The sequence below is a fragment of the Nyctereutes procyonoides genome, unplaced genomic scaffold (assembly GCF_905146905.1).
Source record: "Nyctereutes procyonoides isolate TBG_1078 unplaced genomic scaffold, NYPRO_anot_genome, whole genome shotgun sequence".
Lineage (NCBI taxonomy): Eukaryota > Metazoa > Chordata > Mammalia > Carnivora > Canidae > Nyctereutes > Nyctereutes procyonoides.
The window spans coordinates 58,372,668-58,388,542 of NW_026575126.1; the positions used below are offsets into that span (position 1 = coordinate 58,372,668).

Sequence of the window (15,875 nt, forward strand, 5' to 3'; positions counted from 1 at the left end):
TATCTATGACAAAAACTGGAGAAAAGTGATGTTTGCTTTTGCTAGATTGGCACTATGTTCTTTTCTAACACTGGATTCAATGCAGATCTAATTAGCTGGGCTCAGACCAGGAAAGAGAATTTGAATTGCATGGTTTGCCCCTTTTCAGATTGCATGGCAACAAACCCATCTGGGACGGGGGTGACAATTATGATATATTTCATGTTAATGACCTGAATGGATCCAAGCACAGAGCATGCTGGGACTTCAGCAGTAGGGTCTGTTGGGAGATGGAGAAGCCCAAGGTGGATGAGATGGGGAATTCCAGAGATAGGTCAAACCCTAGTGCTTCTCCCAAGGACATAGACCCATGGTATACACATACACGGGCCAAGGTTCCCTACTGTCTGGGACTCTAGTCCAGCCAGTATCAAATTTTGGAAATTAGTAAATAAAGGCAGCAGGAGGCCAGGTGACAGGCGGCACTCAAATTCTAGTTTGTGTGGGGAAATCACAACTGCTATTCATTTGTAGCCCAACTTCAGCAAATGGTGAAGAGAATAGGAACCAGTCCTACACTGTAGATGAAGGGGCTGGCAAAATCCAGAGAGAATAGGAGAATCAAAGTCAGAAGGATGAAAGAACAGGGTAGTAATCCAGTCCCAGCAGAGAAGCACACATACAAAGCAAGGATATAAGGCCAAGGTGACAGAGCAGGGGCTGAGGAAGGCAGGGCAAAGGTAGTGAGCGCCAGTGCCCATGGAGGCCAGGGAAGGATTCTATGTGAGTCAGGTAGCCCCATGGAAACTGGTGACGTGGGAAGTGTGTGTCCCAAAGAAGGGACCAACTGCTCTTCAGCTCACGGTAGCCCACTGCTACCAAGTGGGAATAGGACTCTAACACTTGCAAGTCTTCCATTTTTTCAAGAGAATCCAGAAATCCGGTGTTTTGTATGAAACCCCCACACATTTGAAATGTTGGCAACTGGTTTCACGTATTTTAAGACACTTTGTAGACCAAACAAAATTGTCTGCAGGCTAAACATGAAGCCAGAGGCTCCCTGTTAGAGTCATTGGCTGTAATGGCTTATAAGAGCTCTTGATGCTGCTCCTGGCACAGGGGGCATTGGCTCTGCAGTGACAGCACCAGTATCAGAGGTGACACCTGCTAATAACTAAGGATTCTAATGGCTCAGCTCTTCTTGGTGTACCAGGGCCATGAGTATCGTCAGATGAGTCTTCACTGACTTCAGAAATGAGAGACAGGATGGTAAGGCTCTCACGGAGTCCTAACCCACAGAATAACCAAATGGATATTGGGGAAACTAGTACAGTGTGTGCAATGCCAGTGCAAGAAGACTTGCTCATGACTGCCACTCAAAAACTAGTAAATAGCTGTGGCAGGTTCTGAAGGCCTCCACCCACATCCCCTTACCACTCGCCACTTTTGAGCAGGCACATGGGGCCCCACTCAACACTCCCGTGTAAGCACACGGGTCACTGCTCACCACCGCTGTACAGGCATGTGGCACCTGCTTCCTAGAATCTCCTCCCAAATAAACTTCTGTGTGCCCACATTCTTGTTGCTCCTGAACCACCTCAGGCAGAAGTTCTCAAGTGTAAGGACTCTATCTTAGAGATGTGGGTTGATTAGATGGCCAATGTCAATAATTCTATGCATTACAGAGGAAGTTCTTGAGACAAGGGACTGGATACCATGCATTTTTCTCATTTTTCTGGGGATCATAAGAGTAAATCCTAGATTTAATTCTCTCAACTCTGAAGAATCTTCTTGATGTAATGATCTGGTTAAATCTTTCTCTCTTTCTGAGGAATATCTGAGCCAGTGGCATATAGCACACTATTTTTGGGTATTTGTACCTCTGGTTTCTGAGTAAGTGAGACTGTAAGCACATCAGGAAAGATCTTGCTTGAAAGAAACTGAACTGATCTCCTCTGTAAAGAGCCAGAAATGCTGGTTAGGCAAGTAAGTCCTCTTCAAGGTGTTGAACTTTATATAATCTGCGATAGGATAAGGTTCGTCAGCTAGGACTGGTCACTGTCACCCATCACTTCCCTGGACTCAGCTGACCTGCAGAGAGGCAAGAAAGGCCCTCCAGGAAGCCAGATCCTGTCACAATTCCATCTGTTCCCTCAAAGACTGCTTAGTCATGTGTTCCGCAGAATTCAAACAAACTTAGTTTTCTGATCTCCTTTAGAGCTCATATAAGAGATTTTGGAGGTGGCAGCAGGCGACACTGAGAGTGGGTGGCCAGACCAGGGAAGAAGAGCAGAACACCCATGTGGGACAAATAAAAGACCCCAAATCATAGCATCTGGGCTACTCAATGTGGATGCAAAATCCCCATGTACTTTCCCGGCACAAGGGTAGTAAACTATAGTCTGTGAGATTGCTGTACACACTCTCACACACACTCCATACATTCACATCACACACTACACATTATCAGAAACACTCCACATCTCTCTCTCTCTCTCTCTTTCTTTCTCTATCTCTCTTTCTCTCTCTCTCTCTCTCTCTCTCTCTCTCTCTCTCTCTCTCTCTCACACACACACACACACACACAGAGTTACCCCAGTCACCTGGACCGGCTCCTACCTAACATTAAGCGGAAGACAGAGTGAGAAAAGTGCCTTCCAGCCTCAGACATAAGCTGTGACAACAGTAACAAGGGCAAAGGCAAGCAGGTTTCAGGAAAGTGGGTGGGAAACCAGGGACATGCTTCTACCACCCTCATGTTGGGTGCCAACAATCAGAATCCAGATCTGAAGATCCTGTCAGGCCCAGGACATGCCAAGCAGCCATAGTAGGAGTGTCCTGCCTCTGTTTACACCACCCATGTCCCATCCCCATTCTGCAGATAGGACAGAAAGTGAGACTATCTACTGTCCCCCATTCATCATGCACTCTGGCATCTCAACTCCCCCACCATACAGTCCTGCCATCTTCTCAATGCCCAATTCCTACAGGGGACATGTTTCCATGTGCCCCACTTCACCAGATAGTTGAAAAGCTCCGAAATAAAATCCTTCACAAGGATTGAAAACAGGTGGTACAGACAGCACCTGACAGAAGGAAGTCTTAAGGCAGGGCCCAGGAAATGTATTGATCATAATCTTTCTGGAAGCAGAATAAGAAGAACTTTCTGTTTCCAATTATACAAAGTGAAGGAAGTGAAATGCTGGTGAGCATTGTCCATCTGCTTCTCTGTTCACCCCCCACACACACACACACCTCTGAGGATGCACTAAACCTTCAAGAATAGGCCACATGTTCTCATCTGTCTTATCTGCTGCTACCTGAGTAAGAAAGTTGATTTCCAAGAGCAGGCTCTAAACCATGGGTGACTTCCACTTCTTTCCTCTGCTTCCCTCTTTCTAGAACATCTGTCCCTCCTGGATGGAGGATTATGCTGAGTGTATCTCTCCAAACTACCTCCTCATTCTTCTCCTTCTCCCCCTTCTGCACATCATGGTTCAAAGCCAGAGTCAGGGCCATATTGAATGTAGAAAGGAAATACAGAAGCATGTGGCATCTGCCTGGCCCAGAAGCAGCAGAAGCTAAGCTGATTCTCATGACCCTGTGGAAATTATGCAAGGGGACAGGAGAGGACCAGAGGAAGTGCTGTAGGTATTGAGAGTGGACAGTCCTGGGAAACATAATAAGAAGGGAACATGAGGCAGGCATATGAGAGTGGACCATCTGAGGTAATGAGTTGCTTGTCACTTAAATAGTGTCAGCAGAGTTGGGGACAACTACTTGCCAAGGCGTGGTGATTATATCTGCTTTGGGTGCATCACTATTCCCAGTCAGAGGTTCTCAAGTAGGGCCATGCACCAGAATCTTCTAAAAAGATGTGATAGGCTACACATCAGAATCTCTGGGAGTGGGACCTGAGAGTTTGTGGTATTTTATGGTTCTCAAGTAATTCCATTGTAGCTGGTCTCTTGGGTGATTCCTGAAGTTTTCTTTCTACCTGGATATTCTATGTGTTGAGTCACTGCATGCTATTGTATTCAGTTGAGCCATGTGAGATTCCTTTTTGTAGGCCATATGATGTGATTCAATAAGTTTCTAGCCTTGGACATGGAGATTTCCTCCTTTGCAAAATGAAGGATGTTGGACTGGATCACTGAGTATCAAACACTATTTTAGGAACGGAACTCTTTCTTCCAGCAAAATCAGAGGTCTACTATTTCTAGCACAATTTAAGAGATGATAACTTGAAAACCTTCATGGAATAAAACACCTAGAAATGAGGGACAAATATGATAAACATCTTTTAAATGCATGCCATGCTCACAAAAGAGTATAAAGAGTCCCCAGGGCAGGGGACAGTACAAGTTAGGAGGGGAAATGAGAGCTGAGCTGATACCTAATTTGTCCCTGGGATGTATGGGCTGTGTGATAATCATGGAAGATGGGTTGATGCATGTTGAGATGAGGCTTTAGGCATAGGAAGGAAGGGGACTGGACCACAGATTTATGCTTAAAATATGAGAAGTCAAGGGGATACATCCCAGAGAAGACATGAATCAGAATTAAACTACCCACCAGAATAGGGAGATGACAAGGACACTTCCAGGTTCAGAATTTATCCTGGACTCCCATCCTGATCAGTGAACATTAAAACAAGCTGCTATCCCTGGTCAATCTGAAAGAAATAAAAACAATACTGCTCCAGGAAGATACACCACCACATTAGACCATATAGGATTCCCACAGATAAAGCTCTGCTGATAATAAATTCCCAATCCAACAATCACGGTATGAAAAGGAAACAATGCACCATGAGCAAAAGTCAGCGGACACTAGAACCACCAAGATTATACACCCAATAATGTAAATTGGTTCAGGCATCATGGAAAACAGCATGGAGGTTCCTTAAAACATTAAAAATAGAGTTACAGCAAGACTTAGCAATTCCACTTCTGGGTATATATACAAAGGAAATAAAATCACTATCTTAAAAAGACATCTACATCCCCATATTCATTGCAGCATTATTTATAGTAGCCAAAACATGGAAATAACCCAAATGTCCAATGATGAATGAATAAAGAAAATGTGATACACACACACACACACACACACACAGGAATATTATCTATCCACAAAAAGAGGAAATCCAGTCATTTCTGATAACATGGATGGACCTTTAGGGCATTATGCTAAGTGAAATAAGACAAAGAAGGGAGCCTAGGTGGCTCTGTCATTAAGCATCTGCCTTCAGTTCTGGTTCAGGTCATGACCCCAGGGTCCTGGGATTGAGCCCCACATCTGGCTCCCTGCTCAGTGGGGAGTCTGCTTCTCTGCCTGCATCCCCCTACTCCTGCATGTGCTCGTGCTCTCTCTCAAATAAATAAATAAAATCCTAAAGAAATAAGACAGAGAAAGACAAATACTGTATGATCTCATATGTGTAATCTAGGAAATCCAAAGTTATAGATACAGAGAACATATTGGTGACTGACAGAGGTAGGGAGAGGGAGAAATGGATGAAGGTGGTCTAGAGGTACGAACTTCTAGTTAAAAGAGAAATGGATTATGGGAAAGCAACATAAAGCGTGGTGACTATAGTTTATAATACCATATCATATATTTGAAAATTGCTAAAAGAGTAAGAAAACAGGTACTAATTATTGCTAGTCATCATGAGACCTGCTTCAATTCCTTCCTCTGCAATATAGTCTCTATTACTTGGGGAAAGTATCTCAAACTTTCTTGGTTTCCTCATCTGTAGAATGGGTACATATAACCCTGGGTTTTTCTGCAGATCACAGAAGGTAGCGTGTTGATGTCCTGCAGAACCTGCCAGCGTGTTGATGTCCTGCAGAACCTGCCAGCTCCAAAAACAAGAAAGGTGAATCACAACCAGAAGGACTCTACTTTTTATGGGTGTATAAGACTTAGTTTAAGAGAGAACCATTTGCTAAGAATATATGAACATATGTAAAATTATGTTTGTACAAGTGGGAAACCATATATTTCAGCTGAATCTGAAAGACTAATTTTTTTTAAGGTTGAAAAAATAATGTTAATGGTGCCAGTCATCTGTTTCCTAGCTCGTTCACCCATTGTGACTCATTCTCTACACTTCTTTGCCCTGCCCCGTGTACCAAGACTCCCTCTTCTAGGGACTGCCTCTCCCTTCCCCCAATCCTTTGCTCTCTGCCTTCTACTTGGGTTTGGTCAACAGAGGCTCTGCAGGGCAGGAAGAGAGCGCAGTAGGTGTTAATATATTCTTTCTCCTCTTTCTCCCTGACCCAACTCACTACAACTACACTATATGGTTCCTCCTTGACTCTAGATCTTTCCAGGGTCCAGTTTATGCCTTCCTCCATTTGTGGCTTTGACACTGGGAGGTTAAGGGCTTTTCACTATGGCAAGGTGTTTGGTTATCTCAACTTCCCAGCCTTGCCTGCACATTCTTTTAAACTCCTTCCTTCTGGGATGCCTGGGTGGCTTAGTGGTTGAGCATCTGCCTTCAGGTCGTGATCCGGGGATCTTGGGATTGAGTCCCACATCGGGTACCCCACGGGGAGCCTGCTTCTCCCTCTGCCCATGTCTCTGCCTCTCTCTCTCTCTCTCTCTCTCTCTCTCTCTCTGTCTCGTGAATAAATAAATAAAATCCTTAAAAAATAAATAAGTGAACTCCTTCCTTCCCTTCTCTGCATTCTCCCTGAATGAGGTATGGGTCCTGCTCACCCCTGAGAGACCTGACCCTCCAGAATGAGGCTAGGTCCTTCTCCTCCAGAGAAAGGAAATCCAATTATTAGAAGAAATGCATTTATTCAGATTATTATACCTGCCTGATAAAGCTGCTTAACTTCACTGAGTCTCAGTTTTTGCCTCTGCAAAATGGTCATAAATAAATATCTCATCTCTTTTGTTCACAAAGGGAACAATCTGAACATCCTCGAAAACAATCCCAATTAAAAAGAAATGTTTCCTGCTGGAAAGGAATTACAGCCACCAAAACATGATCATCAGCCCAGTCTCATGTCTTTATGGCTTACTACCCTGCCAAGTTCGGAGGCCAGGGAGAGGAAGAATTTGTAGCTTTTTAAAAAGAGAATACTTGAAAGACTGAAGCTTCCTAATTCTTCATTGTGGAGAGAAAATTGGGCCCTAAATTATTTATTGTATTTTAAATTTACTGACAGAGGCAGTTTTGAAAACTTTGCTGTCCTTTTAGAAAATAATTAACCTACTTAAATGTTTTAAATCTTTTAAAATATTTCCTATTAAATGGTAAAATGAGGGAGGAAATAATGTTGATTGGAACAGGCTGTTCAGAGGTGAGAGGAGGGGAATCCACACCTCCCTTTTGTCCAGGATGGGGGCCAGGGGGATAAAGGCTCATCCTGACCTTGATCTTTTTCCTGGGTCAATTTTATTCACAACTGGTGAATAGTGAGGGAGAGAGCTCCAGTTTTTATGAGTTCAGTGGAAAGAAGTAGGACTCCTTAAGACCTGGATTCCAGGCGAAGCAATCCCATTGGTTGCAAATACAAAACCCAATAGAAACCAGCATGAGCAAAAAGATAACTGGTTCATTTATCCAGAATGCCCATGGGCAAAGCTGGCTTTAAGAAACCAGTCAGTTTAAAGAAGAAGAAGAAGAAAAAGAAGAAGAAGAAGAAGAAGAAGAAGAAGAAGAAGAAGAAGAAGAAGCAGCAGCCAGTCAGGGTACTTTGCTCCCCTGGCCACAGTGACTGTTTCGGAGATGTGCATATGACCTAAGAGAATGAGCCGTAATCACCTTTCCCTCCAAATGTGACTATGGCCAGGGGCTTGCTCCTATAGGTCTTCTGGCAAGGAAAAGGGGTGCATAGTTCCCCGCCTCTCATCTCTCCACTCCTCTTCCTCTAGGGTCACACAAAGTTTTCTTCCCTAGTTACAAGGCATCGACTTTGTAGATCTTTTCCATTCTGTTGACTCTGTATAGACCCCGGTATGTGTGGACTTCTGGGAAATGGAGTGTGTCCTGAGCATTATGAGAACCCTCTGAACATCACAAAGGTATGAGTTTCACTCCACCACCATGCTCAGGTGCAAGAAATATCATCTTGTTTCCCTTTGTCCCAAGAATCAGATTAAACCTGACTCTGACCATTCGTCCAGAAGGAAGCTTCATCTCAGTTATCAGGAGGTCTTCTTGCCCAGCTCCCCAAAGGATCAAACAAAAGTCCCAGGAGGCTTACACAGTCAGGTTTCTGGGTCACACTTGTCACCTGATATCAGGACCAACTACTTAATTTGTGCAAAATGAAAATGGGGGGGTCCCTCATTCAAAGGTTATTAAGAATTTGACGATGGTGCCGAAAAGAAGCATTAGAATAAATGCTGGGTTAATAAATTGCCTCATTTGTAAAAAAAAAAAAAAAAAAAAAGGATTTTTAAGGTGGTGACTGAAATGTATTAAATGAGCTCAGGGTCTTTTAGTGAGGGGCTCTGTGTGAATGCAAAGCTTGCAGGCCCTCCAGGCTGGTCTTGCCCTAAATACGTATCACTTTTGCAATTCCTTATGGTCCCTTGAGGATGTCTGTCCATGTCTTGGCATCTGAGCCCAGTAACTTTGATGAACCATGTGGCCATTCTGCTCCTAAGTCAGCCACTTCCTAAGGGAATTGCAAGGAGTGTCAGGGTTCTGATGCAACAGAACCCCCAAACCTGTTCTCACCCCAAATCTTTGGCAAATGCTCTCCCAACTGAAGTTCCTTCGTCTCCTTACATCAAGCATCCCTGCAGCTCCTAACTCTTCCTTTGGGCCAAAGAAGCCCCAGGTTGCTAAGACTCAATTAAGACTCTGCTTGCACATCAATTTTGAGGAGAAGGGAGGAAGATAGTTCTCATTTTTTCTTTAACAGCAGCAAAAGCATAAAGCACATAGTACTAACTCAATACATTATCCTGCAGGGGAGTGACATGGTCAGATTTATGTCCTATAAAGATCTTTCTGGCCACAGTGTAGAAAATAGATTATGTGTGTAGGGGGAAGGTGGGTCAGGAGGGAATGTAGAAATACCAAATAAGAACCTATTTCAGAGTCCAAGAGAGAAATAACAATGGCCTGAAGTGTCAGTGCAGATGAAGGGAAGTGGACACATCCAAAAGATATTTGGAAGATCGTGGCAGATACTAAGAGTTTCCTGCTCCAGTACCCGCTGTCTATCACTAGTAAAATCCCATACATGTTCTGGTTGGCAAGGTGTGTGTTTCAAAATAATCACTTCCCAATCTTCCTTTCAGATAAGGGTCACCACATAATTCAGTGTTGGCCAAAAAGAAAAAACAAAAAATCAGAAGACAATGGGTGAAGTTTCTGGGCTTTTGAAAAGGAAAGAGATGTGACTGGCTTCTATTTTTGTATTTTCCCTTCATGATTTACCCTTTGTCCTGCCTGGAATCTGAGTGCTATGTCAGGAGGTGTGGCAGCCATCTTGGGGCCAAGAGGTAATAAGCATAAGGCCAAATTCCATACACTAGGGATGGTAGAAAGACCAGGTGGAGAGAGCCAGGTGCCACAGAGCTGCTGAATAAGTCACAGGATGATTTACTCCAGATTTCTCACTACTTGAGAAAAGTAAACCTCTTTTTTGTTTGGTCAGTGTGATTAAGCTTTCTACTACACGCTTTAAAATTCAATCTCTAATTAATCCAGATATTGACCTAATAAGACTCAGGATAAATTGTAGCAAGGGAATTCAGAAGTAGGCAGCATTGCCTCTGGAGGACCCCAGCCAAACCCACTGCACAAACTCCAGACCAACCATAAAGCAATGTTAAGCCAAATGTGAAGCTCAAAGAAGCTGTAACAGTTAACAGGGAGAAATATATTTAGGTCATAAACCTATTTCCTCCAAAATATTAAATCAACATCAGGAGGAACCTCCACCTCTCTGGGCCAATGTGTTTATGAGCAGAGAGGGGATTCTGATCCAAAGCTCTAGCAAAGAAAGTGGATTTACTCAGGAGCCTCCAGGCTGCATTTTTCTGGCGCAGAGCACAGGGTTTGAGTCATAAATTTATATCTGGGTTCTAATCCCAGCTCCATCACGCTAGTTGTGTGACCGTGAATCTGAAGTGACCCTTTGAAATGACTTCACTACTCTAGACTCTGTTTCCTTATGTATAGAATGGAGCTTGTAATAGTGACATTTCACGGCATTGTCCTGAGAATTAAAACAATTAATACATAAAAAGAAACTACCTGAATCTGGCACATATAAATTCTCATAAAAGGGACACCTGGGTGGCTCAGTGGTTGAGCGTCTTGCCTTTGGCTCAGGGCGTGATCTCGGGGTCCTGGGATGGAGTCCTGCATGGGGCTCCCCACAGGGAGCCTGTTCCTCTCTCTGCCTATGTCTCTCCCTCTCTCTGTGTGTCTCTCATGAATAAATACATAAAATCTTACAAAATAAGTTCTCATAGAAATTAAGATTCCTTCCTCTATTCCTTCTTTCCACCAGTTTCTTCCCCTCCACCCTAGATTTCTCTCCCTCCTCACCTACCAGTAAAGACTGAACTACCAAGGTAGAGCTCAAACCCTTCTAGGAATAAAATTGTCTTTATCCCATTTTACACACAAAGAAACAAGACTTAGGTAATAACAATGCAGAAAAGGACCCAGATCTACTGCTTTCCAGCCTCATCCTCATCTGCATTAGCCTCGTGATGCTGCTTTTACTTGCAGTCTCCGCACTGACAGTTCAGAAGGCTGGGCTCAGGGAATGGACACAGGGACAGAGCACAAGCAATGCCGAGAGGACCTGAAATCATTCGCTGGGCTCCATTCCCGTGGGATGCTGTAAACCTCTGGCTCAATGTCTATTTTTGAGGGCTGACTAATCCCGTGACACTTAGAGACTACTGGCTATCCGCAATATCCATTTTTTCTTTCTTCCTATGCACCAAGCATACCACAATTCCCAGACTCCCTTGCAGTTGGTGTGGCCAAATAAAAAGCTAGAACCCATGCGATGAGAGCACACATGATGTGAACCACTTCAAGTCTGGCCCATATAGCCTCCCATGCTTGCTTCTCTATTCCCTTTTTTCCCCTTCTGCTGTGTGCTGAAGCATATTTTAAGACCCTAAGGGAAGGAGGATCCATACGATGGAAATAGTTCAAGTCTCTGAGTGGTTCTGTGAAGAAAAGCTGCCCTCCTGATCTGAACATTCAAGCAGGACTGTTACATAAGTGAAAAATACACATCTGGTGTGCATGGATGTGTTGATCCATTACATGTTCGGGTCTATCTGTTACTGCACTACAGCCTAGTCTACCTGAACTAACACCTATCCCAAACACTGCAATAAGCTGCAGGTGTGAATCTGCTGAGGGTAATTCTAATTTAGAGACTTATTTTTTTACTTTTATGATTCTGATTTTTTTGTACTTTAAAGTACAAAGTTTCCCTTCCCAGAAACAACCAGTAACTAAGTTCTTGGAAACTCTTTTAGAAATATTCTATATCTGGGGCACCTGGGTGGCTCAGGTCAGATCCCGGGGTCCTGGGATCGAGTCCCACATCAGGGTCCCTGCAGGGAGTCTGCTTCTCCCTCTGCCTGTGTCTCTACCTCTCTCTCTGTGTCTCTCATGAATAAATAAACAAAATCCTAAAAAAAAGAAATATTCTATATCTATCTATCTAGATCCAAATATACTACATATAATATAGATTTCCCCATCTTCTTAGTGTCTACCAAATACATTAAATTATATATATTTTTATCTTATTCACAGTGATTGTGAACATGGATTTTGGAGATCATCTTACTTCGGCATAAAAAGAATTTCTAAACAAATGCACCATAGTCCATTATGTGGGCATACAGTTTATTATTTTAACAACTTTCCTATTAAGATATATTTATGTTGTGACATTTAGCCAGTTTGCCAATACTTTGACATTACAAACAGTGCTAAAGTGAATATCCTGGCACATATACGTTTGCATAAAAGTCCTTTCAAGAAGTTTCTGGGTATCATTCTGTTTTGGTATTGTGTAGTATTTTTATCAAGATATAATTGGTATATAGTGAACTTTACATATTTAGGGTGTACAGGTTGATAAGTTTGACATAGGCGCACACCTGTGAAGCAAGACAAGATAACGAATAGACCTTAGACTTCCAAAAGTTTCCATCTGCCCCTTGGTGATCCCTCCAACATCCACACCCAAAGGATCACTGGTTTGTTTACTGTCATTATCGACCAATACGCATTTTCAATAATTTCATGGAAATGGAATTATGCAGTAGGTACTCTTTTTTTTTTGCCTGCCTTTCCTCACTTAGTGCAATTTTTGTTATATTTATCTACATGGTTGCATATATATCAGCAGCTAATTCTTTTTTATTGCCACATTCCATTATATGGATATACCACCATTGATTTATCCATTCCCATGATGGTGGACATTTGGCTTGTTTCCAGTTTATGGCTATAACAAATAAAGAATGCTCATGGAAAAGCCTTTATATGGGCATCTGGTTGTTAGGAAAAAATAGGAATGCAAAGACTGTGCAGTTAAATATCTATACCTTTTGAAGAAACTGCCGATCTGTTTACCAAAATGGTTATATCAGCAGTGTGTGAGCCTTCCAGTTCCTCTGTATCTTTGCCAATAACTTATAAATCTTTTTTAAATTTGGGCATTTGATTTTTTTTCCCTGATGACTAACAATGTGCATCTTTTCATGTGCTTATTTGTCATCTGTCTTCTTTGCTAACATGGGTGTTCATTACTATTAGATGATTTCTTTTCTTCTTTTGGAATTTGGGGAGAACTGACATTTTGGAAATGGTGAGTCTGGATCCTCAAACAGTGTTGTTCCTCATTTATTTAGATCTTTCACTTCTTTCTGTAACGTTTTGCACTTTTCAGTGTATAGGTCTTTTGAATTTTTAAAAAGATTTTATTTATTTATTCATGAGAGACACAAAGAGAGGGAACGAGGCAGAGACATAGACAGAGAGAGAAGCAGGCTCCTTATGGGGAGCCCAATGTGGGACTTGATCGCAGGACCTGCGACCTGAACCAAAGGCAGATGCTCAACCACTGAGCCACCCAGGTGTGCCCCAGATCTTTTGAATCTTTTGTCAGATTTACCCCAAATCATTTCATATTTTTATGGTATTATATATAGTATTTTAAAAATTTCTGTTTCCGGGGATCCCTGGGTGGCGCAGTGGTTTAGCCCCTGCCTTTGGCCCAGGGCGCGATCCTGGAGACCCGGGATCGAATCCCACGTCGGGCTCCCGGTGCATGGAGCCTGCTTCTCCTATGCCTGTGTCTCTGCCTCTCTCTCTCTCTCTCTCTGTGACTATCATAAATAAATAAAAATTAAAAAAAAATAAAAAAATAAAAATTTCTGTTTCCAATTGTTTTTTTGAGAGTACATGGTTTTGTGCACTCACCTTGTACCTTGCCATGTATGAGTTCTCATGTCTTTCTTACAGATTCCGTAGGATTTCCAACACATATTTTCACAGGCAGGACGGTTTTACATCTTTCCATTTAATCTCAATGTCTTTCATTTCTTTGCCTTGACTATTGTACTGAATAGAACTCCCCAACACAATGTTCAATAGAAATGGTGGGAGTGGATATGCTTACATTTTTTCCTGATCTTAAGGGAAAAGCATTCAGTTTGTCCACTAGTATGTATGATGTTGACCCTAGGTCTTGCACTGATGCTTTTTATCAGATTGAGAAAATTTCCTCCTATTCCTAAGATATTTTTTTAAGGAATGGCTGTTGGATTTTATCAAAAGCTTTCACAACTATTTTGATGATTTTTTTGTATAGACTATTAATATGCTAAATTGAATTGAGAGAATTTTTAATGTTAAACTAATTTTGCAATTCTGGAATAAACTCCATTAGGTCACCATGTATTAGTCTTTTATATATTTTTAAATTCTGTTTGCTCTCTTTTTGTTAAGAGCTTTTCATTAGAGCTCATGAGAGACATTGTTCTGTACTTTTTTAAATCATGTGATGGTTTTTTGTGTCTGGTTTTTGTATTAGGGTCATTCTGACCTTACAGAATGAGTTGGAATGTGTTTCCTCCTCCTCCTCTGTTTTCTGGAAGATCCTGAGTGTTTGATAGAATTCACCAAATAAACCATCTGGACCTGAAGTTTTCTTTGTTTTAAGTGCGAGTTCAATTTCTTTGAGAGATATGATTATTCTGATTGGGGACTCCTGGGTAGCTCAGCGGTTAAGTGCCTGCCTTCAGCCCAGGGCGTGATCCTGGAGTCCCGGAATCGAGTCTCATATCTGGCTCCCTGCATGGAGCCTGGCTTTCTAACTGCCTGTGTCTCTGGCTCTGTGTGTGTGTGTGTGTTTCTCATGAACAAATAAAATCTTTTTTAAAAAAATATTATTCTGATTGTAGTTTTTTCTTGAAAGCTTTGCTCGTTTGTCTCTTGAAAGGGACTTTTCCATTTTATCTGCATTGTCAAATGTATCAAAATAGCATTATTCACCTATCCTTTTAGTAACTATAAAGTCTACAATGATTCCATAATTCCACCTTCTTCATTCTTGATATTGGTGATATATACCTTCTCTCACTCTGTCTAGGGCTTCAAAGTTTCTGTCAGATTTGGAATATTTGTGCTTATTATTTTTGCATACTCTTTTATCCCCTTTGGCCCTTTAGGCACCCACTCCAATTAAATGTGTATTTATTAGGTTACTGTTCTCTATTTTTTTCTAGCCCTCTTCTCTCTTTTATTTTGGAGAGTTTTTATTGCTATGTCTTCAAGTTCTTTTATCTTTTCTTCTACAAAGTCCAATCTGCTCTTAATTCCATTCAGTGGGTGTATACATCCATACCACAGTCACTGTGGATTTTATCTCTGGAAGTTCAATCTGAGTCTTTTTTCGATTGCCAGATTTAGTAAATAAAAATATAAGATGCAAATTTATATTGAATTTCAGATTAATCATGAATGATTTTTAGCATGTGTATGTTATATGTGGTATTTGAAGGTACACTTACACCTAAAAAAAAAATCACTCATCATTTATCTGAAATTCAGATTTAACTAAGCATATTGAATTTTATCTAGTAACACCTCTTTCTATATCTTACATATCTCTACTTAATGTACATAATCTTTCTCCTAGCTCCTTGAATATATGGAAAACAGTTATAATAATGCTTTTAATGTCTTTTTCTGCTAATTATATCATGTGTTTCATCTATCAATTGGTTTTAATTTATTGATATTCCTCCTCACTATGGTTCACGCTCTCCTACTTCTTTGCATTCTTGGTAATTTTGTTGTTGAATGCCAGACTATTATGGATTTTGTTGGGTGCTGGAAATATTTTCAATTAGCAATAATCGCGCCTCAGATAAACTTCATTGGCTACGATACTGCCACTGCACAAAGCTGGGTGCTGAAAATATTTTAACTCCTATAAATATTCTTGTGCTTTGTTCAGGGATGCTATAAATTTACATTTGGGACAATTTGATCTTTCGAGGGGGCTTTACTTTTTTTAAAATTTTTATTTATTTATGACTGTCACACAGATAGAGAGAGAGAGGCAGAGACACAGGCAGAGGGAGAAGCAGGCTCCATGCACCAGGAGCCTGACGTGGGATTCGATCCCGGGTCTCCAGGATCGCGCCCTGGGCCAAAGGCAGGCGCTAAACCGCTGCGCCACCCAGGGATCCCCGGGGCTTTACTTTTAAACTGTTAGGCAGGACTACTGAGTATTCTTTTTACCCAATGATTTGTAATTTTTATGAAGTTTGGCTGATGGGAACAGAAATTATACCCAGCCCTGTGGGAACTCCAGTGATGGCTCCTCGAATCTTTTCAAGTGGTTGTTTCCCCGATCTTA

General features: G+C 41.7%; 1 pseudogene; it reads right to left on the minus strand.

Moving 5' to 3' along the window:
* Positions 1–15,338: 15,338 nt before the first annotated feature.
* Positions 15,339–15,420, minus strand: LOC129520371 (U4 spliceosomal RNA; annotated as a pseudogene).
* Between the last annotated feature and the right edge of the window lie 455 nt (positions 15,421–15,875).